We start from the raw sequence: 25,776 nt of genomic DNA on the forward strand, positions 1-25,776 counted from the left end.
CCCTGGCCAGGTAGATGAAGTCATTTGTAGTAAGAGAAACCGAAGCCAAAATGCAAAGAGAAGCATAGCTGAGAACCCACACTATAGTTTGAGCTCCTGGGTATGGCCAGACCAAAGTTAAGGGCAGCCTGTCTTTCTTTGTTACATAAGTCAAGAAATTCTTTTTCCTTTTTGAAGGGAGAGGGGCTTAAATAATTTGAATTGGATTTCTGTCACTTGCAACCAGAGTATTGACTAATACAGCCTGTATGCTAAGCATGGATGGAGTTCTTAAACACATACTCCTAGAAGCTGATGAACAGATGCTTCAGAGAGCCAAGAAGAAAGGTGATCTGGATTCTTTTTTAAATTAGTTTTATAATTTCAAATGATGAAATATTGATATAAATAATATTTGTGAAAGGTAGGGAAAATACCAATAAAAATGAATATGCATGTACTTACCGCTCAATTTAAAAGTATCTACCAGTGCCTTTGACGGCACCGTGAGACCTTTCCCAATTCCAGCCCTGACCATTCTCACCCACCCACCCCAAGGTAACCACTATGAACATTGTAATTAGCCTTCTCTTGCTTTGCCATATAATTCAGGAGCTTTTCCTGGTGAAGAGGAATTAGAGGAGGCAAGACTGGAGGCCAGGAGACCAGGTGAGAGACAGCCTAAGTCTGAGCTTGACTGGTCTTCGTTCATGAGCGCTTTGTGTAGCCACCAAATCATGTTTTGTCAATTAAAATTTTGGCAACAGATAAATTTACAAAATTATATTTTTTTCACAGGTAAAAATGCATTTTTGTCTTTTTTTTTAAAATCATGGGCAACTATTCAATCAGGGCAAGAGGAAAAGCCTCACTATACCATGACCCAGTTCCTCCAGCACAGAAAGGAGCTTTGGGCTTGGGCGAGGGGCACAGAGGGTAGTGGATTTGCTACCTGCCTCGCCTCACCTGACAGCCAGAAAGGGAAGCAGAAAAGAACAGGAGGAAGTAAGAGAAGAAAAGTTCAAACAGTTCCATGTCTTCTGCTACATTATCCTCTTCCAACATGTGAAAAAGCCACCTGACCCACAGTATGGTGCTTCCCATGACTGTTACATAGGACTGGCCTTCTCCCTCTTTCAAATTCATTTTAAAGGTATCACAGGAATAAAAGAAGAGATAGTTAGCCAGAGAGATAATCCCTAATTGTAAAACGTTGTGCAGTGTGGCACTTAACTGGAGGTACATGGGAGTGGAGTCTCCTAGTGTAAGTGGAACCATCCTTTCATGTCCTCATGTTCTTGCTGGCTCACAAAACAAGAACCGCTCTAGCTGTGGAAACTATAGCAATCTGGATCCTACACACTGGCTTATAGTTAGAAGAGCAATTTTTCTGTGCTTTGTGCTAAGAGCCTGACATCCATTAGTCTACTTTGCACTGTTCAGTGGGTCAATAAGTTCAAGGCTGCTATACATGAGTAGCCTCTCACCCAGGTTCTCTGAGCCCAATGGGTGTGAGGTGGGCCATAGTCCTTCAAGAAGATGGCAAGGGAAATATCACTCTGCAGGCCCAACCTGTCCCCCACGAAGGTCCATCAGCTAAACTTGTGGAGGGGGTGGGTGGCGGGAAGAGTAGGAAGCCCATCTTGGCCCCACATCCTAGCCACATTCTCCAGTTTTATCCATAATAAAATTGCTATGCTTATTTCTGTGTTTTATTCTCAGTGTCCATTTCTTGTGTCTATTTCTCAGTTGGTCCAGAACTCAGAGGGGAAAAGGAATGGACTAATTTTTCCCTTCCAACGCCAACACCCAACATCCCTCAAATTCTATAATTTAGTTAACTATTTATGAAACTGCCTTATAAATCACAGAAAATTTTCCCTCCTCGTGAAGAAAATTAAATGGTACAAACAGTTATGTAACACGATTCTGAGGAGTAAAAAAAAAAAAGGATAGCTATGTAAACTCTTACTACGAAAATTAATTTTCTCCATAACTCATAAAGTCTTCAATAAAACAAGATTTTTTACCCTCCTGTTTTTCTACAAGCCATAGCCTCCTTGAATACAGTCTCAGGATTTGTAATGCTCTCCAGATTCCATGCAACAATCTCCAAATACTTAAATCAGCAAAACAAGTTTATCCATGAGCAACCTAGGAGCTGCCAGCATCAATTAAAAATAAGTGGTGTAAAACAAAGTGATGAAGGATAATTTTGATGCAACACCATTTCAGCTTATATAATGCCTTCCGTCTCTAAAAACAAACAGACCCGACTAACAAAAAAATTTCCCTAAGAAACAAACATTTGTTCCATTCAATAAAAACAAACTGCTTTTACGTTATCTGAGAGGGTTCAGTCAGACAGAAATATTAGTGTCGAACTACGATATTTGAATATTTTGGCAGAAGTACTTTTAAACCATTCTTTTACATGATTTGATAAAAATGCCTGTACCATTGAAAAAATAACGGAACAGAACACTTTGCAACAGACAATCGAGTTACCATAAAATGTAAACATTATAAAAGTAGTTAAGCTTTATTATGCTGCTAATAGTTTAATTGGGACTTATTCCTTAATACCCTTGATATCATATCATCTTTAAAACCCAAAAGATGGGTTTTAAAATAACATAAGATGACTCCAAATGCTACAAAATATAATTTTCTATTTTAAAACTATTGTCTCCAAATAAATAAAGAAAAGTTGTTTCTAATTAAGTCTTCAGAAATCCTATGTACTCAGTACTTTTCAGGGCCAGTTTCCCACCCCCACCTCCCCCTCCCCCAGAGTTTAAGTTTGTTTTCATTAGTTCCTATTATGATTATTCCAAATCTCTTCCATATTGCTCAGACCCCAGTGCTGTGTCCTCCACCTTTGATGAGCTCCATGCTGAGTGTAATAGCCTCTCATCTTCCTTCCCCTCCTACCCCAAATCTCTATCTTCACGCATCCTCCTTTCCCTCCCCACTTCTGTGTCCTTCCCATTCCAGACTACCACCAGAGGCTTCCCCTTTATTCCACCTTCCCCTCTATCTGCTCCAATTCCCTGTCCCCCACAACAGCGTCAACAGACACTTCTCCCTCTTCTACAACGGTGCTCAGAGCTCCTCCTTTCCCTTTCTCTGACAACTACCTAACAGACACTAGCAACAAATCCAAGTTCCAAATTCACTCACCTTTCAGAAGCCACGGAGGTCATGCCAGTGAGAGAAATGAGCTTGGTGGAAAGGATGACCCTCGGGGACAGGGACTGTGTGGTGAACCAGGAGAAAGTATGTTACTTCTAAGGTGGCCCACCAATTGTTGCCAAGAGGGAGTGAAAGCCCAGTGTTGTCAGATCTCCCAGTTTTCTCAAGAGAAATCAAAAATTATATTTTATATAAAACCTCCCAATTTTTAAATGTTGAAAACTTTTTCTTTTTATTCTTTGAACGCTATGGAGAACAACCATGTATAGGTCCATCAAAGCACATGTGTGAGGCACGTGAGCAGTCAGTCCACTGCCTCTGTCTACACTTGCTGCCTTCATGTCCTCGGGGTCCTACTCCTTCCCTGTTTTGCAGTCTGGCTTCCAACCACATCACTCTACTGAAACGCAATGCAACACTCTCTGGCTTCTTCTCAGTCATCACCATCCCTAAATTGCCACCACATTTGACATCAGTGACTGATGCTGATGACTGACTCGCTCTCCTGGAAATCCCTTCTCTTGGTGTCCATTACATGGTGTTTTCCTAGTTCTGTTTTTGCCTCTCCGGTCCTTGTCCAGTCCCTCTTCCTCCTCCTCACCTCCTGCACCCTGCTATACTACCTCATAGCATAGTGCAGGTAGGTTCACATGGAGAGAATGCCCGGACAACAAATTCCACAAGGGCAGTTTTCTAGAGGACAATATCATTTAAGGTAAGCATCAACCGCGCTTCTGATGCAAAGGGGGATTTTGGGCAGTGTTTTTGATTCTTAGACGCACGCTGAATCACCTTGGATGCTATACTCATTAAGGTGGGGACATTTAACTGGCCTGGGTTGTAACCTGGCCTCAGAATTCTTTAAAAGCTCCTCAGGTGATTCTAATGTGCAGCAAAGTTGAGCGCCACTGGTATACATGGTGACTAAGTAAGTGGGTGACTTCCCAAAATTGATGGGTTTCACCTAGTGCAAATTGCTGCTTCCCGGGTCTGCCAACCAGTGCAGCTCCACATATTCACTCAACAAGGACTGCTGAGTGCTAAGGCGTGCCCTACAGCATGGGTCTAAAGGAAGGCGATGGAACTGGCTGAGCCAGCACAGGTTGCTACACATGCTCTCTCAGGTTAGATCTTGTATAATCTGAATAAACTTTTCTGTGAAAGTAAATGTCTGTTTTGTTGGAGTATAATTTGTGCAATCTTCTGTTACACCAGAGTTTTTCCTTGGACTTATAAATGGAAATCTTCCAAATCTGTTCTCTATCTCTCCAATTCTGAACACTCTTATAAACTTTACTTCTGCATTTCCAACTGCCTGGTGACATTACCACTTTTCTTCTCCCTACTACCCAAATCTTCTCCTCCTCCCAATTTTCCATTACGATGTTTCTGTCCTTCCACCCATTGGAGTATGAAATCTTGACACAATCCTTGAATCCTCCCTCTGACTTTTCTTTTACATCTAATATTGATTCTTCTCTCATGCTATTTCTGCCATCTGGCTGTGCCTCCCCATTCCACTACACCTTCCTACTTAAGACATTGCTACTTCATGCTTGGCCTACGGCAACAGTCCTCAATGCTCTCCCTGCTCCCAGCCTCTTCTTCAATCAGTTCTTTATGCTCTATGACTGTGTTTCCTCCTTCTTACAAACCCTTGTTGCACCCTTCCTGGAATAGACTCAGACAGACCTACAGCCTGGGTCTGCTGAGCTGTGTCACTCCACCACCCAGTCTCTTGAGTAAGGACTCACAGACGTGCTGAGCTTGTTCTTGCACGTGGTAAACAGGCAGACCCAAGCCAGAGTCTCCCTCAGGCAGGTGGCCAGGAGGCTACAGTATCCCCCAAGAATGCAAAGATGAGCTCTTGCTCCTGGCCAAATCCTCACTCACAGAAGTAGATTCAGCAGCAGCAGAATTCCCGCTAGGAAGTTTGGGAGACCCACACCTCCACTTCGGAACATGCCAAACAGTCTCCTGCTTTACGTAGTTACTTCCAAATGGGTATGCTTCTGGATCCTTTGCCACTGAAGACCTTTTCATCCTCTTGTCATGCCTATTGGCATCTTTCTATATTCCACATCACCCTTTGAAAGTGACAGCCCCACAGATCTCCAATACCCAACAACTAAGATCCATTCTCCTTGAGGCTGGCATTCCAGGCTCTTCCCAATCTGGCTTTATTAGTCCTTCTGGTCATGTCTCCCACTACACCCATATTCCCACCCTGGGTTCTGGTCCCAAAGGGCTGCTTGGAACATTCATTAAAGTCAAGAAGAATCTGAATCACTGAGATGCCCCATCCAAAAAAGAGTATGGCCTTTCATATTTTCCATTTATCGAACTACAAAAACAACATTTCTGAAGCTAACACTCCAGCATAATGTGCAATGTTGGAAATTGTAATGAAAATTATTCTTGTTGATTTTAATAATTCCTGTCCATTTCTCACTTTAACATTATGATTATAATTTTACATAACACTTGATAGCACTCAGCAAAGTGCTTTGCTTATATTATCTCTTTAATCCACATAACAATCCTGTGAACACTTACAGATGAGAAAAGAGACACTCAGAATATTATTTTGATTTTCCCAAGGTCACACAGTTTATAGGAGGCACAGACGGTTCGCAACCCCACATCTCCTGATTTTAAAATCTCATTAACATTCTACTACCCAGCTTTCCTTTATTTACTAATGTAAATCTCATTGTTCACCAAAACTCACAATGAAAATTAGTAAACTATCTATCTTTGAGAATTTAAATGCCAAAGCTATACTTTCTTGATACTGTTCTGACTCTTTTAAAGCTGTAATAAGGGGTATATGCCTCTCTGTAGATCAGTGTCATTAGAAACCTCATATACCCAACCAAGACTGTCCACAGATGGACAAATGAAAGATGTAAAAGGCACTGGAATTGAACAAAAATGATAATAATGAAAAGGTAGGAAGACAAACAGCATTTCAGCAATTACATTGTTCTGCACAGAAAGCTGTCCGTCGTTAAACACTGGTCTCTTTATGTTGTCATGCAAAAATCTAATTGCACCATTTACTTTCTATAGTGCTGAAGAGAGACCAAAAGAGCCAAGTATCATTTCTTTCTTATTGTCATTTGCCATGGAGTCCAACACTAGAAGGCAGGAGTAGAGATGATATAAAACTATAAGAATCTACTTTGTTCTAATACTGGTGAAGATAAATGTGTGCCCCTGGAGAAACCCTTGGCATCCAGATAGAATGTGGGGTTGGGAACAGCTGAAGTGAGTGAAGGAGGCGTGGGATGAACTCTCAGGGCCTGTCTCCTGGCACACTGCTGGCAGGGCTCAACTGGCTCCCTTTAAAAGTAGTCAAATAATATTTTTCATGGAAAAAGATTTGACTCACTTTTAAAATGAAATGTCTCCCAAATGCCTCAGCTATCTCATTTCTAGGAATTTGCTTAAGAAGAAACATACACACACACACACTCAATCACTCATGTGTGATAAGAGAAGTTGAGACTGAGGGAGGTGGCACAGGGAAGACAAGGAGGGGTTGAAAGAGATTAGTTTTTATCATATCCTTTTGTACCTTTGGACCTTGGTAACTTTGGACTGTACAAAGAACACCTATTACATACACATGAAATTAGCTAACTTAACAGGATCTTTTTAAATCCATGCTTCAAATACACATACTCTGTAACCCAGAAATTTCTCTTTCAAAAATACTTACAAATAACCACCAGGAAGTCTGTACAAGGATATTTGGTGCAGTAACGTTTGTAATACAGAAGGTCAAATTGAATCTAACTGCCTGTCAATAGAAGAAAGGTTCAATAAATTCTAGCACATCCATTCAACGTAAAACTCTGCACCCGTGAAAAAGAATATGTCCACATGCAAAATACTCTGCAAAATAAATTACTTTTTTAAAAGCAAAGTGAAGAACAACATATATAGCTCATCACCATTTTTTTTAAAAAGTAGAAAATATAAACAGATATAGATATTCCTATATCTACTTAGAGACTTAGTTGTAGGAACTACTAACAGTAGTTAAAAGGTGGAAGAGTTTCTGAGATTTTGATGGCTTATGACGTGTACTCTTTTTTGCTTTTAATTTTTAGTCTTGCTGCGCATTAATTTTTCAATTAAAAAAGGATTTTTTAAAAATTACCATAATGACACAAAGAAAACCTCCATCAGCTACCTATATTATCAACCTTGTTCTTTATTTATACATCTGAGCAGACAATCAAGCATTAACAGTATCTGAGGAACAGCAACAATTCAAAAGAGAAGGACCAAGATGAGCAAAGCAAACAACTGACCCGATACAAAAGAAAGCGACTCAGTATTCCCAGGGACACTTGAGACGACCTTACAACTTCCTCCCACACCAAAAAATAAGGAAATAGAAAAGAAATTGTTCTTGGAAACTAAAAATATGATGGATAAATATAAAAAGATCACACATAACATACAATCAACACAAAAAAAGAAAATATGAGAGAAAAGTTGGTACATAGAAGATAAATCCTCAAGAATACACCTTTATTTAATAAAAGTTCCAGAAAGTCAGGACAAAAAAAGAAATAGAGACAAAATAGTAAAACAAATGATTAAAGAAAATCTCCCAGAGCCGAAGAAAAACATGAGTCTTCATATTTCAAACCTGAGATCCCAATGAGAGCCAAGCAGAAGACATGAACAAATCTTTGTGAAACGTAAGAGCCCCAAAAATAAAGAGAAGGTTCCAAAAGTCCTTCCTGAGGATGAAGCAAACCAACAAAAAGGTTTCTTACATAAGCATGAGAAACAGAATGGCATCGGATTTTTCATCAGTTACAGTAAATGCTAGAAGATAGCCAAAAAATGGCCTCAAATTCAGAGGAAATAATTTTGAATTTTAAATTCAATACCCAGGAATCCTATCAAATATGGTAAGATAGATACATTTTCAGACACAAAGAAACTGAGAATGGTTATTTCCCCTGTGCCCTAAAATGGTATCCCTGTGCCTAGGATGGTTAATCCACATTGAAGAAATATTATGATTAAGCAGCTGGACAATCTTAAGATATGATGCTTTTCTTATATAAAAAAGAAAAAAGAAAAACAATTAGAAGTGTGAAGAGAAACAAACAGATATAGAAGAAAATGTGGTTCAAAGAAACAGCAGCATGATTTTTTTTTTAATTTTTTTTTTTATTAATGTTATGATAGATTACAAGCTTGTGAGATTTCATTTGTACATTTTTGTTAGTCATGTTGTGGGTACACCACTTCCCCCTCCGTACCCTCCCCCCACCCCCCCTTTTCCCTGGTAACCACCGATCAGATCTCCTTCTCAATATACTAATTTCCACCTATGAGTGGAGTCATATAGAGATCGTCTTTCTCTGACTGACTTATTTCGCTTAACATAATGCCCTCGAGGTCCATCCACGTTGTTGCGAATGGGCCAATTTCGTCTTTTTTTATGGCTGAGTAGTATTCCATTGTGTATATATACCACATCTTCTTTATCCAATCATCAGTTTCTGGGCATGTAGGCTGGTTCCACGTCTTGGCTATTGTAAATAATGCTGCGATGAACATAGGGGTGCAACGGACTCTTGAGATTTCTGATATCAGGTTCTTAGGATAGATACCCAGTAATGGGATGGCTGGGTCATAGGGTATTTCTATTTTTAACTTTTTGAGAAATCTCCATACTGTTTTCCATAGTGGCTGTACCAGTTTGCATTCCCACCAACAGTGTATGAGGGTTCCTCTTTCTCCACAACCTCTCCAACATTTGTCGTTCTTGGTTTTGGATGTTTTTGCCAATCTAACGGGGGTAAGGTGATATCTTAGTGTAGTTTTGATTTGCATTTCCCTGATGATTAGCGATGATGAACATCTTTTCATGTGTCTATTGGCCATATTCATATCTTCTTTTGAGAAATGTCTGTTCATGTCCTCTGCCCATTTTTTGATCGGGTTGTTTGTTTTTTTGTTTTTAAGCAGTGTGAGTTCTTTGTATATTATGGAGATTAACCCTTTGTCGGATAAGTGGCTTGTAAATATTTTTTCCCAATTAGTGAGCTGTTTTTTTGTTTCAATTCTGTTTTCCCTTGCCTTGAAGAAGCTCTTTAGTCTGATGAAGTCCCATTTGTTTATTCTTTCTATTGTTTCCCTCAACTGAGGAGTTACAGTGTCCGAAAAGATTCTTTTGAAACTGATGTCAAAGAGTGTACTGCCTATATTCTCTTCCAAAAGACTTATTGTCTCAGGCCTAATCTTTAGGTCTTTGATCCATTTTGAGTTTATTTTGGTGTGTGGTGAAAAAGAATGGTCAATTTTCAATCTTTTGCATGTGGCTGTCCAGTTTTCCCAGCACCATTTGTTGAAGAGACTTTCTTTTCTCCATTGTAGGCCCTCTGCTCCTTTGTCGAAGATTAGCTGTCCATAGATGTGTGGTTTTATCTCTGGGCTTTCAATTCTGTTCCATTGATCTGTGCACCTGTTTTTGTACCAGTACCATGCTGTTTTGATCACTGTAGCTTTGTAGTATGTTTTGAAATCGGGGATTGTGATTCCGCCGGCTTTGTTTTTCTTGCTCAGGATTGCTTTAGCAATTCGCGGTCTTTTGTTCCCCCATATGAATTTTAGGATTGTTTGTTCAATTTCTGTGAAGAATGTTCTTGGGATTCTGATTGGGATAGCATTGAATCTGTATATTGCTTTAGGTAGTATGGACATTTTAACTATGTTTATTCTTCCAATCCATGTACAAGGAATGTTTTTCCATCTCTTTATGTCATCGCCTATTTCTTTCAAGAAAGTCTTGTAGTTTTCATTGTATAGATCCTTCACTTCCTTGGTTAAGTTTATCCCAAGGTATTTTATTCTTTTCGTTGCGATTGTGAATGGGATAGAGTTCTTGAGTTCTTTTTCTGTTAGTTTATTGTTAGTGTATAGAAATGCTACTGATTTATGCACGTTAATTTTATACCCTGCTACTTTGCTGTAGTTGTTGATTATTTCTAATAGTTTTTCTGTGGATTCTTTGGGGTTTTCTATGTATAAGATCATGTCGTCTGCAAACAACGAGAGTTTTACTTCTTCGTTACCTATTTGGATTCCTTTTATTTCTTTTTCCTGCCGAATTGCTCTGGCCAGCACCTCCAGTACTATGTTGAATAGGAGTGGTGAAAGTGGGCACCCTTGTCTTGTTCCTGTCCTCAGAGGGATGGCTTTCAGCTTTTGTCCATTGAGTATGATGTTGGCTGTGGGTCTATCATATATGGCCTTTATTATGTTGAGGTACTTTCCTTCTATACCCATTTTACTGAGGGTTTTTATCATAAATGGGTGTTGGATCTTGTCGAATGCTTTCTCTGCATCTATTGAGATGATCATGTGGTTTTTGTTTTTCATTTTGTTGATGTAGTGTATCACGTTGATTGACTTGCGGATGTTGAACCATCCCTGTGTCCCTGGTATAAATCCCACTTGATCATGGTGTATAATCTTTTTGATGTATTGCTGTAATCGGTTTGCCAAAATTTTGTTGAGGATTTTTGCATCTATGTTCATCAGTGATATCGGCCTGTAGTTCTCCTTCTTTGTGTTGTCCTTGTCAGGTTTGGGGATCAGAGTGATGTTGGCTTCATAGAATGTGTTAGGGAGTTCTCCATCTTTCTCAATTTTCTGGAACAGTTTGAGGAGAATAGGTATTAAGTCTTCTTTGAATGTTTGGTAGAATTCTCCAGAGAAGCCGTCTGGTCCTGGACTCTTGTTTTTGGGGAGGTTTTTGATTACCGTTTCTATTTCCTTACTTGTGATTGGTCTATTCAGATTCTCCATTTCTTCCTGATTCAGTTTGGGGAGATTGTAGGAGTCTAGGAATTTGTCCATTTCTTCCAGGTTGTTCAATTTGTTGGCATATAGTTTTTCATAGTATTCTCTTATGATCTCTTGTATTTCATTGGTATCTGTTGTGATTTCTCCTCTGTCATTCCTGATTTTATTAATTTGCGATTTCTCTCTTCTTTTCTTGGTGAGTCTGGCTAGGGGTTTGTCAATTTTGTTAATTCTTTCAAAGAACCAACTCTTCGTTTCATTGATCCTTTCTATTGTCTTTTTTGTTTCAATATCGTTTATTTCTGCTCTTATTTTTATTATTTCCCTCCTTCTACTGACTCTGGGCTTTGTTTGTTCTTCTTTTTCTAGTTCTGTTAGGTGTCGTTTGAGGTTGCTTACGTGAGCTTTTTCTTGTTTAGTGAGGTGAGCCTGTATTGCGATGAATTTCCCTCTTAGGACTGCTTTTGCTGCATCCCAAATGATTTGGTATGTTGTGTTCTCATTTTCATTTGTCTCCAGATAATATTTGATTTCTTCTTTAATTTCTTCAATAATCCATTGTTTGTTCAGAAGCGTGTTGTTTAGTCTCCACATTTTTGCACCTTTCTCTGCTTTTTTCTTGTAGTTGATTTCTAGTTTAATAGCGTTATGATCAGAAAAGATGCTTGATATTATTTCAACTCTCTTGTATTTATTGATGTTTGCTTTGGTTCCCAAAATATGGTCAATCCTTGAGAATGTTCCATGTGCACTTGAGAAGAATGTGTAACCTGCTGTTTTTGGATGAAGTGTTCTATATATATCTATTAAGTCCATCTGGTCTAATTTTTCATTTAATTCTATTATTTCCTTGTTGATTTTCTGTCTGGATGTTCTGTCCATTGGTGTTAATGGTGTGTTGAGGTCCCCTACTATTATTGTATTGTTGTTGATGTCTTCTTTTAGTTCTATTAAGAGTTGCTTTACAAATTTTGGTGCTCCTGTGTTGGGTGCGTATATATTTATAAGTGTTATGTCTTCTTGGTGGAGAGTCCATTTTATCATTATATACTGTCCCTCTTTATCTTTCTTTATCTGTTTTGCTTTGAAATCTACCTTGTCTGATATTAGTATAGCGACACCTGCTTTCTTTTGTTCATTATTAGCTTGGAGTATTGTTCTCCATCCCTTCACTCTGAGTCTGTGTTTGTCTTTGGGGCTGAGGTGTGTTTCCTGGAGGCAGCATATTGTTGGATCTTGTTCTTTGATCCATCCTGCCACTCTGTGTCTTTTGATTGGGGAGTTCAATCCATTTACATTTAGAGTGATTATTGAGACGTGGGGGCCTACCACTACCATTTTGTGTCTTGTTTTCCGGTTTTCTTCAGTTTCCTTTGTTTCTCGTCCCATGGTTTAATCTGTTCTGATGTAGAGCTGCTACTCTCTGTTGTTGTCCTTCTACTTATCTCCTCTGCTCTTGGTTTTGTAGCCCCTTTCCTTTTTTGGATTTTTCAGGAATGAGGGTTTTCCTGAGGATTTCCTGAAGAGGAGGTTTTGTGGCAATGAACTCCCTTAATTTTTGTTTATCTGGGAAAGTTTTTATTTCTCCATCGTATTTGAAGGATATTTTCGCTGGGTAGAGAATTCTCGGCTGTAGATTTTTGTCCTTCAGATTTTTGAATATATCATTCCACTCTCTTCTAGCCTGTAAAGTTTCTGCTGAGAAATCTGCTGATAGCCTGATGGGGGTTCCTTTGTAGGTTAGTTTCTTTTGCCTGGCTGTCCTTAATATTTTCTCCTTGTCATTGACTTTTGCTAGCTTCACTACTATATGCCGTGGAGTTGGTCTTCTTGCATTGATAAAGTTTGGAGATCTATTGGCTTCTGTCACCTGAAGATCCATCTCCCTCACCAGATTTGGGAAGTTCTCAGCCATTATTTCTTTGAATAGGTTTTCTGCCCCTTTCTCCTTCTCTTCTCCCTCTGGTATACCTATAATCCTTATGTTGCATCTCCTAATTGTGTCTGATAATTCTCGGAGAGTTTCTTCATTTCTGTTAAGTCTTGCTTCTCTCTCCTCCTCTGCCTGCAACAATTCTATATTGCCATCCTCCAAATTGCTAATTCTTTCCTCCATATTATCGGCCCTACTGTTCAGAGCATCTCGATTTTTCTTAATCTCCTCTATTGTGTTCTTCATTTCCAATATTTCTGTTTGGTTCTTCTTTATCGTATCAAACTCTTTTGTGACATAGCCCCTGAACTCGTTGAGTTGTCGGTCAGAATTCTCTCTTAACTCATTGAGAATCTTAATGATGGCTGTTTTGAAGTCATCATCATTTAGGTTATATATCTCATTTTCTTTGGGATTGTTTTCTGTGTATTTGTTACTTTCTTTCTGTTCTGGAGATTTAATGTATTTTTTCATATTGCTTGATGTTGTTGATTTGTGCCTCCGCATGGAGATAGAGTTTAGTTGCTCCTTTCACTTGTTTCAGCTGCTGCGGTGGGGGGAGCAGCTGTTTATACTTCACCAACCAGAAACCCTGTCCGTAGTTGCTAACTGGGCCTGGGCCCCTCTTCGTAGCCACAGTGGCCCTTTGGATTCCCTCCTCTGCCATGGGGGCCGTCACAGGGGGGCTTCAGGCTGCAGGTGCCTACTGTTGTTGCCCACCTAGATGCGCTCTCTCCTTGGGGTCTGCAACGGTGTTATGGGCTTTTCCAGCGGCCAGGGGTGGGATCACTTATATTTGTCGCTCTGTTGCTGTCGGCACCCACCAAATCTCACTTGTCCTCTATGGGTCACAGGAGAGCTATTGGCATCTTCTACAGTCTGTGGTTAGTACACCTAGCTATGCTGCTTTTGCCCTGGGGCCTTCCAGCCTTGTGGCTGGTGGCTGGGTGCCTTCTACTGGTGCTGTGCAGAGGCTTTCCCTAAGGCTGCTGTGAGCCTGTAGGGTTTCCCCCTAGGCTACTAAGCTGGGTCTCTGGAACTCTCTCCAGCCCCAGTCCTCTCCGAGATCTCCGGCAATCCCTAGCCTCACGGGGTGGGCAACGGCAGCTGGGGGTCGCCCCGCCCTCTGGGATTCTCTCCGGGCCTCTCCCGGAGCCGTGAATGCTCAGCGTGGCCCCTCTGCTAACGGCACACAGAGAGTTTTGTCTGCTGCCCGGGCGTAGCTCCAGCGCTTCCCCTCCAGGTCGCAGAACCGGCCTTTGAAAGTTCCCCCAGCCCCGGTCCTCTCCTCTCCGAGATCTCCAGCAATCCCTAGTCCCATGGGGCGGGCAACGGCAGCTGGGGGTCGCCCCGCCCTCTGGGCTTCTCTCCGGGCCTCTGCCAGGAGCCCTGAATGCTGGGCGTGGCCCCTCTGCTAACGGCACACAGAGAGTTTTGTCTGCTGCCTGGCGGAGCTCCGGCGCTTCCCCTCTGGGTCACAGAACCGGCCTTTGAAAGTTCCCCCCGCCCCGGTCCTCTCCGAGATCTCTGGCAATCTCTAGCCCCACGGGGCGGGCAATGGCAGCTGGGGATCGCCCCGCCCTCTGGGCTTCTCTCCGGGCCTCTCCCAGAGCCGTGAGTGCTCAGCGTGGCCCCTCTGCTAACGGCAGACAGAGAGTTTTGTCTGCTGCCCGGGCGGAGCTCCGGCGCTTCCCCTCCGGGTCGCAGAACCGGCCTTTGAAAGTTCCCCCAGCCCCGGTCCTCTCCGAGATCTCCGGCAATCCCTAGCCCCATGGGGCGGGCAACGGCAGCTGGGAGACCTCCGTGCCCTCCGTGTCTCTCTCTGGGACCCTCCGGGCGCCCCGAGCACCAGGCTGGGTCTCCCCGCCAATGGCGGGGAGAGACTCTCCCCGCGGGCTCAGGTGTGCAACTCCAAAGTTTCCCTCTGCGTTTAGGAGTAATTGCGGGGGGTTTAGGTAGGGTTCTGGTCACCTGTTTCCACCGTCGCTCCTCTGTTGTGTTCTCGCTCCTGCCCTAGATGTGTGTGGATCCTCTGGGGGCGTCCGTTGGAAGAAAGCCGCTTGCGGGTACTAGGCTGCCCGTCGGGGTCGGAGAGTTTTCAGCTATTTCCACATCCTCCCGTAGGAAAGTCCATCCGCCTTCCAATGTATAGTCGCGTGGGTGTCTCAGACGTCCTGAGATGCTATCTGGATATCCTTTGTCAAGCGATAAGTGTCCAAATAATTGTAGACTCGAAGGGCGAGAGACAAAGAGGACTACTCACGGCGCCATCTTGGCTCTCTTCCTACCAAACAGCAGCATGATTTTGAAGAATTGATAGAGTGTTGAAAAAAATTAAAATCCATTTGTGCTTAGAACAGTCTTTTATGAACAATACAAGTTTTGTGACATTCAGATTATATCTTCCCCACAGGGCCAATCATACTATTCATTCCGCAAAGAAAATATTTACATAGTCATAATATTATAAAAACTCTCCATTGATTTTCAATTTTCAGAATCAATCTACAGACCAACATGGAAGATATAAATATAAAATTACCAAACAGAACATAAATATGATACATCTTGACAATATAAAAGTAACAACATATCTGATCACAGTTTGGAGTTGGTTATGCAGGAAGGGCAACTGCAAAGAGAGATAGGAGTGCCAATTTTCTCATGTTGACAGTGAGGAGCCAGGATTTCCTCTAAATGTTGACAGACCAAGAAATAGGGCTGATGTACATAATTTAAAGTTATAAAAGTAATCAACAGAAAAACTAAAATATAATTAACCCAAATGGGGTTAATGGGATGGAGATAGAAAGAAAATTTGAAAATAGACTACATTCACTAATTTTTATGGCATGGAGTCAATTGACACTGTTCCAAGTTGATAAATCATCTTAATGAGTGGGAGATATTTTACATAAAAATGAATTTTAAAACATTTCTCAGTGGCTTCTTCTGGGAAGTAAGGTTAGGTTGTAGGTCAACAAAATCTTTTCATTTTGGCTTTATTCACATTTATGCTATTTGAATTTTTATTTCAAAGTTCTTATGCTTTTTTAAATAATTTTTTAAAATGTGCTTCTTGTATAAATGAGCTGCCTCATAAATTCTAATCAAGGCACTTATATAAGTACTGTTATTAATTATAACAGTAAAATGAATAATAGCTTAAGTTTACTGAGGGCTTTTTACATTCTAAAGGCTTAATGAGCACTCTCATTGAATTAACCCAACAATTATGATACAGATATTATCTCCTACATTTTATGCATGAGGAAACTAATTAGAGGTTAAGTAATTTCCCAAGGTAACACAGCAAATAAGAAGTAAGGAGAGCTAGGGCTCAAACCCAGGTCTGTCTGATGCCAGAGTAGATCCCTATAATGGCTAAACTCCACCACCTCTGCTTATCCTGTGACTTTTGAACTTGCAGCCTATTGTCTCCATTGGCTATATCAGCTCGACAGATCTTTTTTTTTAATCAGATTTATTGATCTTTAATTTTTATTGCCCCTGAATTTTTTTGTTTGTTTGCATTTTTACTTGGAAAGATTTGCCCTGAGCTAACATCTGTTGCCAATCTTCCTCTCTCTTTTTTTTTTTTCCTCCCCAAAGCCCCAGTACATAGTTGTATATTCTAGTTGTAAGTCCTTCTAGTTCTTCTACGTGAGCTGCTACCACAGCATGGCTACTGACAGACGGGTGGTGTGGTTCTGCACCCAGGAACCGAACCCAGGCTGATGAAGTGGAGCATGCCAAACTTGAACCACTAGGTCATCAGGGCTGGCTCTCTCATAAGATCTTTATTTGAATTCTAGGGTGGCTCCTTTGCCTGAAGACAATTTCCTAGACCAACATTTTATACATCAGTTGCACTAAATGCTAGAGGCTAGCAAAACAATACCCACCGATTGACAGAGGAGATAATTTTGACTCAAATTCAATACCGAGGGATCCCATCAAATGTAAGGGAGAGAGAGAGCTTTTCAGACATGAAAAGGACTGGAAAATTTTATTTCCTTTGTACCTTTTCACAAAAAATTTACGTGAAGATTTATGCCAGAAAGGCAGAATACATGAGTCTCTGCACAATTGACCTTTCAAGTTGAAAAAAAAAATCCTGTCATTCCTCTTCCTAAAAGATTTATAATTAGGAAAACAAACAAAAAGCACTCATTACTTCATGAGACAAGTTCCTCAGTTTCTACTTTTGGCAAACAGCAATGGATTCTGGTAATTCTATCCTTCTACAAGCGTTTAGAATCACACTGCTTGGTGCTGGGGAGGTGGTGCTGAACTATAGACAGAGTTTTAAGGAGCTCTCCATAAGCCAAGGAGTGGTTTGAGCCATGCTTCCGGCCCTATCACCTCTACCAGCCCCGTGTGTCTACCTCACTACCATTCTTATGATTTTTTATGGCTATTTTAGTACTGGAAAAACAAAACTTCAAGGCCTCCACACATTCCTCACCCTCAGGGAGATTGCTGTCCAAACCCATCCTACATAAAAATTCAGACACCATCATAAGAACTTAGTCTAGTGGGATTGACAAGCAATTAACCAAAATTGTATAATTCATTACACATACGTGGGTGGGAAAGTAAAGAATTCTAAGTTTTTCATTATTTATAAGATTTTATTATTGTATTAATTGGAAGAGCAACAAGTTATGGGCTCAGCCATGCACCATAGTTCAAAGTAAAGGATAAGAATATCAATCACCTTTCTTGTCTTTGATATACTTTGGTAAGTTATCAATTGTATTTTTACATTTCAGAAGTATTTAAAATTTTCACATTTCTCATATAGGTATGTGCACCAAAATCTCTTTTGGAAGTACATATTTCTATTTACCAGCTTCAAACAAGCCTCAGGATAGCAGTACATACTATTAAGATAAGACAAAATGCATCCCTTTTTCTGAATCCTTTTGATAACTCCATGGCCAGATATTTCGCAGAAGGCTCTTCAGCTTAAAATAGAAGTTCTCTTCTAGAGACAGCTGAAGATTTGAGATGAAGAAGGTTAACTGGTCTTTTGTGGGTCACAGCACCGATGTGCTTCAGCCCTCAGAGCACAGCTGAACTCTCATCATTGACAGGAGTTAGTTCCCATTTCTTTGTTTCCCTCAACGTCTTTAAGCTGAGTTCATTTTGGCACACTGGCTTATTAAACCACGGACCCAGATACACCAAATTCATTTGATAGTTCTTCCCAACCCCTTCATACTAAATACTGAAGTTTGATGAGAGATGGAAAAATGATATTACCCATAACAGAAGGAAAAAAATCCAGCTATCTCGTCCCCTTTGCCTGTGTGATTTGGGCGTCTCCTCTATTCCATATATCCTGGTGCTCAGGAGGGGGAGAGGGGCCCATTCCACATCCCCTAGTTTCCTGTTCCCATTGCCAAAGATTAGTTTGGACATGGCCATGTGATATAATTCTGGGTACCATAATGTGTAGGAAATCTGGGGAAAACTCTCCTTATTAACGGTAAAAAAGATAATGGGGGATAAACATCCCCTGGTGCTGGACGGCATTGTGTTCACGATGATTCCTGGAGTTGCGGCAGCCATCTTGCAGCCTTGTGGGGTACTACGTCAACAGGTCCGGGAGGGCAGAACAGAAAGATGCAAAGAACGTTGGTTCCTGCTCTTGTTGAGCAATTGAATCAACCAATCTGGAGCTGCCCCACGGTCGGACTTCCTGTTACATGAGATCATAAGTGTTCCTAACTGTTTAAGCCATTTTCCGTCGGGGATTTCTGTTACTTAAGCAGAAAAACACATCCAACCTGGTACCTATGGATTATTTCTCTGTTATCCCTGTCTTCCTCCACTCAACCAATATTTTAAATATTCTTAACACAATTTAATCAGTATTAATTTTTTTACATAGATAGACATTAGCTTTCTTCGGTGATAAATTTAAACTTATCCTCATGTTTTATACTTTACCTTGGCAAGCTACCTTCAGAAAATGAATCTTATCAAAGATGTCTGGTTATCATACTCATTGGACACTAATTATATTCTTAAGGTCATGGAAATAGCAGTATGAGACTACAGTGTTTTTTGATAGCCCAACATATCCATTTTGACCAAAGACCCTTTTCCCCTTTTTAAAAAAAAAAAGAAGAAAGAAAAGAAAAAACTGAGTTATATGTGGAAGCTTTCTAATTCTTATCCCCAATTTTTTTTGATAGACTTTCATTACAGCAACTCCTTGAAGCCTGACTATTTGGCTTTCACAGTTTAATTTCTTAGCTTTGAGTTAATATTATTCCCTTAATCTTACTAATCCCCTAAAGAAGATGAACATAATGGTGAACTTCATATAAAAAATATTCTATTAAGTTTTGAAATGATTAAATTGTATACATAAAAATAAAATATGAATTCACGTTGAATTTATATAACTTCCTGCCCAAATTCTTGAATTTTAATCCATCTTTTCACCAATACCCCTTCCAAATGTCTATGTGAGCTTTATCAAGACAAGTGTCGGAATTCATAAAATCAACCAGAGCAATTGAAAGGCCTATGTTAATTATAAATCATAACACAAGTCAAGGTTAATTACAATTAGATTTTAAATGTTTTGCTTGAGGATGCTAAACTTATTTAGTCTGGAACATATTTTTAAAACTGAAATGCTTATGTATGAAATATATAACAGTATAGTACAGCTGCAGGGCGGGGGGGTGCTGTGCAGAGTACTACCCAGCGCTATTTAAACATCACATATTCATCTCAAAAGTAACAAAAATTTAAGCAGTTTGAATGTAAATTATTCTCAGGACTTTTTAGCTCTTAAAAGGAAAGGCAAAGGCCGTAATCTCTTCAGAGCTTCTGGGCAATAACAATTTTAAAAAATTCTAACTGGGATGAAGCTAAGATGCCAACATTCATTTCTGAGTTTGCAGCCAATTCTGTGCTTTCATAATATTTTTTCACTCCTGTGTTCTGTTCTAACAGGAGTTCTTCCAAACAAAGTCTTGAGTTTAAATCAAAGGGAAATTATTCAGAATTCACCCTACCATAGTGTTAGTGGCTCTCTAGCTCCTTATAAGGAAAGATATTGGAGATGGGATTAGAACTTTTAGAAGTAACTATGAGGATGTGACGGACAGCAGTCTTACCCAAGTCCAAGAACAGTGGGCAGTCTCGTACGAAACTGAATGGAGATATTTCTTAAGTAAAAAAACAAGCCCTTTTCCCTAAGCAGCATTTGAAGGAATTTTGAGAATTGTGCTTTACCTATGCAAGATATAAACATCTGGGGGATCTGGATGGAGGGCATACAGAGTCATTTTTGTAATTTTTTGAAAAGTCCAAAATTATGGTAAAATGAAGTTTAAAGATGTTTAAAAATTATTACTATTTTGGCATATGAAGTTAATTCAATCACCTAAAAGGTTTTACTTTCTAACCAGATCCATCCTAGTTAAGGAAATTATCGTGCTGGAAAAAGCTTCAATAAATGGTCCATGGCCTCAATTCTCATCTTGGTTCTCAGTGGTATTTAAAGACATCCATCTCCACAGATAGATAGATTTTTATTTTCACAGAGCTGAGTTCTATATAGAAGAAATATTTTAAAACTCCATGTGATATATGTCAATTATTTTTCAATAAAACTGGGAGGGAAAAAAACTCCATGGACATATGAGTTTGGCTGGTATTTGAAATCTGACTTAAATACACTGCTCTTTTATTGGAGGGGTTTATCTGCTCCCATAAAATTACTTCATAACATTTCTACTTTTATGGTTACTTCAAAACAAATCACAAAATTATAGACCTAAAATGGCCTATTGGGCTGGCCCGGTGGCGCAGCGGTTAAGTGCACACCTTCCACTTCAGCGGCCCAGGGTTCTCCGGTTCAGATCCTGGGTGCGAACATGGCACCGCTTGGCAAGCCATGCTGTGTCAGGCGTCCCACATATAAAGTAGAGGAAGATGGGCACGGATGTTAGCTCAGGGCCAGTCTTCCTCAGCAAAAAGAGGAGGATTGGTGGCAGATGTTAGCTCAGGGCTAATCTTCCTCAAAAAAAAAAAAATGGCCTATGATTATAGACTCAGACTGCCAGCACTCAAAACGATATTATAGATCATCCTATACTTCCAGGGATGTGAAGGGACCTACCCAAGTCCACATAGTACAATCGAACACATCACGTCACATCACACCATAACACACCAGCAAACTGCAATATGGGAACCTAGACTGGCTCATATAAAAGACATTCTTGTAACAACAGGGAAATTTAAATATGGAATGGCTACTAAATAATGTTATACAATTACTGTTAATTTCCCTAAGTATAATAAAGTATTTCCATCGTCTTTATTCTTAGATAACACATGTTGAAGTCTTTATGACTTTAGAACTTATTACTAATTTGCAAATGGTACAGCATATGTATGTGGTGTGTTAATATGTGTGTGTATATATATTGAAAGGGCAAGACAAAGATATTATGGCAAAATGTTAACAATTATTTTGTTTAGGTGGAGGGCACATGGAATTCAAATTTTCTGTATGTTTGAAAGTACACAGTAGCACTGTACTTCACCAAAAGCCACAATAGCTCTCACAAAGATTGTACCAAGGACTTTGGTTAGAGCTTTATTGACTCTTTTTAAGCAGACAGTTCTTAACGGAGTCTATTTTTCTGTTTTTCTAGAATACAAAAGATTATAAGCAGAAAGTCAAAAGAGAGAGAAATGAATGTTAAAGACAGTCACAATCCATCTGACAAATATTTATAAAGAGTTTACTAGACTTGGGAGACAACAATGGCCGAGATAAGATCCTGGCCCTGAAGGAGCCCACGATCCAGCTGGCGACAGAGACATGCAAACAAGCAGCCAGAGTGATAGCTAACATACCTAATACAGATATAGAATATTAAGCAGTAGGTACAACTGTATTAACAACCAATGAGTAATGAAGCTCACAATGATGATCTCAAGTCATAAGGAAAAGGTCAAATTGTATTTCATACACATTTAGAATGATAGAGAAATTCACATTATATTTTATAAATATTATTGTGAAAGTATTTTATTACCTAAATGTTTAAAGCTTACAGAGAAATGTTTTTACATATTAAAAAATTTATTTTCCTGGATAGGAAGACTCAATATTCTTAAGATGTCGGTTCTTCCCACTTTGATCTACAGATTCAATGCAATCCCAATCAAAATACTGGCAAGTTATTTTACGTGTCAACAAACAAATAAATTTATATGAAAAGACAGAAGAGCCAGAATAACCAACACAATATTAAAGAACGAAGTCTGAGAACTGACAATACTTGACTTCGACATACTATAAAGCTACAATAATTATCAAGACAGTGTAGTATTGGTGAAAGAATAGATAAATAGATCAATGGAACAGAATAGAGACCCCCCCCCCCAAAAGAGACCTGCACAAATATAGTCAACTAATCTTTGACAAAGGAACAAAGGCAATTCAATGGAGAAAGGATAGCCTTTTCAACAAATGGTGTTGTAACAACTGGACATCCACATGCAAAGAAAAATAAATCCAGAACTGGCCTTACACCCTTTGCAAAAACTAACTCAAAATGGATCACAGACCTAAAATGTAAAACACAAAACTTCAAGAAGATAACATAGGAAAAAATCTAGGTGACCTTGGGTTTGGCGATGAGTTTTTATGTAGAATACCTAAGGCACAATCCATGAAGGAAAAAATTGATAAGTTGCACTTCAAGAAAATCAAAAACTTCTGCTCTGCAGAAGAGAATGTCAAGAGAATGAATGGAAAGACACATAGTGGGAGAAAATATTTGTAAAACACGTCTGATGAAGGACTTGTATCCAAAATACACAAAAAAACTCTTAAAACTCAACAATAAGAAAACAAACAACCCAACTACAAAATGGGCAAAAGATCCAACCAGATATTTCACTAAAGAAGATATACAAATGGCAAAAAAGCATACCAAAAAGGTGTTCAATATCATCAGTCATTAGAGAATTGCAAATTAAAACATCAATGGGATACCACTACATACCTATTAAAATGGCAAAAATCCAAAAAACTAATAATATCAAATGCTGGTATGGATGTGGAACAACAGGAGCTCTCATTCATGGCCGGTGGGAATGCAAAATCAGAAGGGGTACAGCCACTTTGGAAGACAGTTTGGCAATTTCCTACCAAACTAAACATAGTTTTACTATACAACCCAGCAATCACACTGCTAGATATTTACCCAAGTGAATTGAGAACTTACATCCACACAAAAACCTGCACCCAAAGGTTATAGCAGCTTTATTCATAATTGCCTAAAACTGGAAGCAAACAAGATATCTTTCAAAAAGTGAATGGATAAACAAACTGAGGGACATCCGTACGGTGGAATATTATTCAGCAATAAAAAGAAGTGAGCTATCAAGCCACTTAAAGACATAAAGGAGTCTTAAGCGCATATTGCTTAGTGAAAGGAACCAATCTGAAAAGGCTGTATACTATATGATTACAACTATATGACACTCTGGAAAAGCCAAAACTATAGTGACAATAAAAAGATCAGTGGTGGGGCCGGCCTGGTGGCACAGCGGTTAAGTTTGCACGTTCTGCTTCTCGGCGGCCCAGGATTCGCTGGTTTGGATCCGGGGTGTGGACATGGCACAGCATGCCAAGCCATGCTGTGGTTGGCATCCCACATATAAAGTAGAGGAAGATGGGCACGGATGTTAGCTCAGGGCCAGTCTTCCTCAGCAAAAAGAGGAGGACTGGCAGCAGTCAGGTCAGGGCTAATCTTCCTCAAAAAAAAAAAGATCAGTGGTGGCCAAGAGTTCACAGAGGGGCATAAAAGAGGGATGAATAGGTAGAACACAGGGGATTTTTTTAGGGCAGTGAAACTACTCTGTAGGATACTATAATGACAGATACAGAACATTATGCATTTGTCAAAACCCATAGAACCATAGAACCCAAAGAGTGAACCCCAATTAAAACTATGAACTTTAGTTACTATTAATGTATCAACTATGGACCTTCTTTAATAATAATGTATCAATATTCGTTCAATTGTAATAAATGTACCACACTAACGCGAGATGTTAATAAGGCGGGAAACTGAGCAAGAGAGAGATGGAGTATATGGGAACCCTGTACTATCTGCTCAATTTTCTGTAAACCTAAACTGCTTTAAAAGATAAAGTCTATTAATTTTTTAATTTATGTTTTGTGTAATATTCGTTTTCCCCAAATGCCCAATAACGCAGCTCTACTGGAATGAGCATGCACTACTCACAGTTCAGTCTTCACCCGCACTAAACTGGCTTTTTATGAATTGTCAGTCACTTTTAGAAATGCTCAAATAATGAGCACATAAATTATGGGTCGGCCCTGGGCAGGGTTTTGAAAAGTGTGGTCTTCAAACCACCTGCACCAAAACCATTTGGATGCTTGTTAAAAATCGTATCCCTACTAAATCAGAACCTCGAGGGGTGGGCGGTCTGCATTTTTAACAAGTTCCCCGGGGACTGGGATGCATGACAAGTGTGGGAAGCACGGCATTAATAGTGTATAAGGATACTTAAGGGATACTTTTATTTTACTGCTTATAAAAAGCAAACAATTAAAACATACCAGCTGCCCAGTAATTGAGAACAGGTTTCCCTTCATCTCCCTGGCACGAGATGACAATCAGTGACTTATTTTGCAGTTTCAGGAATTCCAGCCATAAGGACTAAATGCTCCAGAAGCACTTTATTATGTAACACCATGTTTTTAAAATGCTGGTTTTTCAAGAAAGAAATAACTAGATGGTGAAGACCAGAATGATGCTTATGGCCCTTTTGTATTTTTTTTTTTAATTGAAGACTTATGGATCATAGTTTTAATAAAGGATTAAAGAACAAGATTTCTGATGCTTCATCATTTATTATTTCCCAATAAATATTTTTTGAGAAAATTTTCAGATGACACTGCCAATTCCTTTTTTCTCTGAGAAAATTAATTTCTAAGAAATCATTTTGGTCTTGCCCTTTTCAGGAAGATATAATTTTACTGCATCTATATCAAAGAAGGTCACAGAGTCAGAATACAGGGCAATGCTTCACAACAATGCCTCAGAACCAGCACAGAGGGGGCCTGATCAATCCTAGCTGTCATCATTTCTTTCAGACTCTCCACCTTGCCCTTTTGTGACCTTGGCAATCCACCTTTAAGCTGTAAGGTATTGTTATTACCCCAATTTATCCCGTGGCCAAATGTCAAGCAATCTTAGCCATTCTGAACACAGCAGAGACATAGGTGTTTCAAACTTGTACTTTTCCTTTCTGCATCCTTCTCTCTCCCTCCAATAAATCATTTCTAGTTCTTCCTTAGTGGAAATGATCTGATGGTAGTCCTTTATACTTATAATCTAAGGTAATGCTGCTCAAACTTGAGTTTGCATCACAACCCCCTGGAAGGCTTGTCAAAACACAGCTTGCTGGGGACACCCCCAGAGTTTCTGATTCAGGGACGTCTTAGATGTGGCCTGAGAACTTGCATTTCTAGTGAGTGATGCTGATGCTGCCAGTCCAGGGACCACACTTTGAGAACCACTGATATACGCTAATTTGCCACCTTTCTTCTCGTATTTGTTCCAGATAATGTTGTGACAGGGGTTATAATTTATGTAAATTGTTCCAAGACTCATCAGAGTGAGAATCCTAATTAACAACCCCTAGATGGTATATTAGAGATGATGCAAATTGACAACTCCTTTTGACAGTGGTCAGGACTACCATACATAATTATTTTTCTATTTTCCCAGAGAAGATCATGCAAC

General features: G+C 39.7%; 1 pseudogene; it reads left to right on the top strand.

Annotated features, from left to right (window-relative positions):
- The first annotated feature begins 18,455 nt into the window (after positions 1 to 18,455).
- Positions 18,456 to 25,776, top strand: part of LOC103554334 (piezo-type mechanosensitive ion channel component 1-like) — a 42,380-nt pseudogene continuing 35,059 nt past the window's right edge.

This window comes from Equus przewalskii, chromosome 9 (assembly GCF_037783145.1).
Source record: "Equus przewalskii isolate Varuska chromosome 9, EquPr2, whole genome shotgun sequence".
Taxonomy (NCBI): domain Eukaryota; kingdom Metazoa; phylum Chordata; class Mammalia; order Perissodactyla; family Equidae; genus Equus; species Equus przewalskii.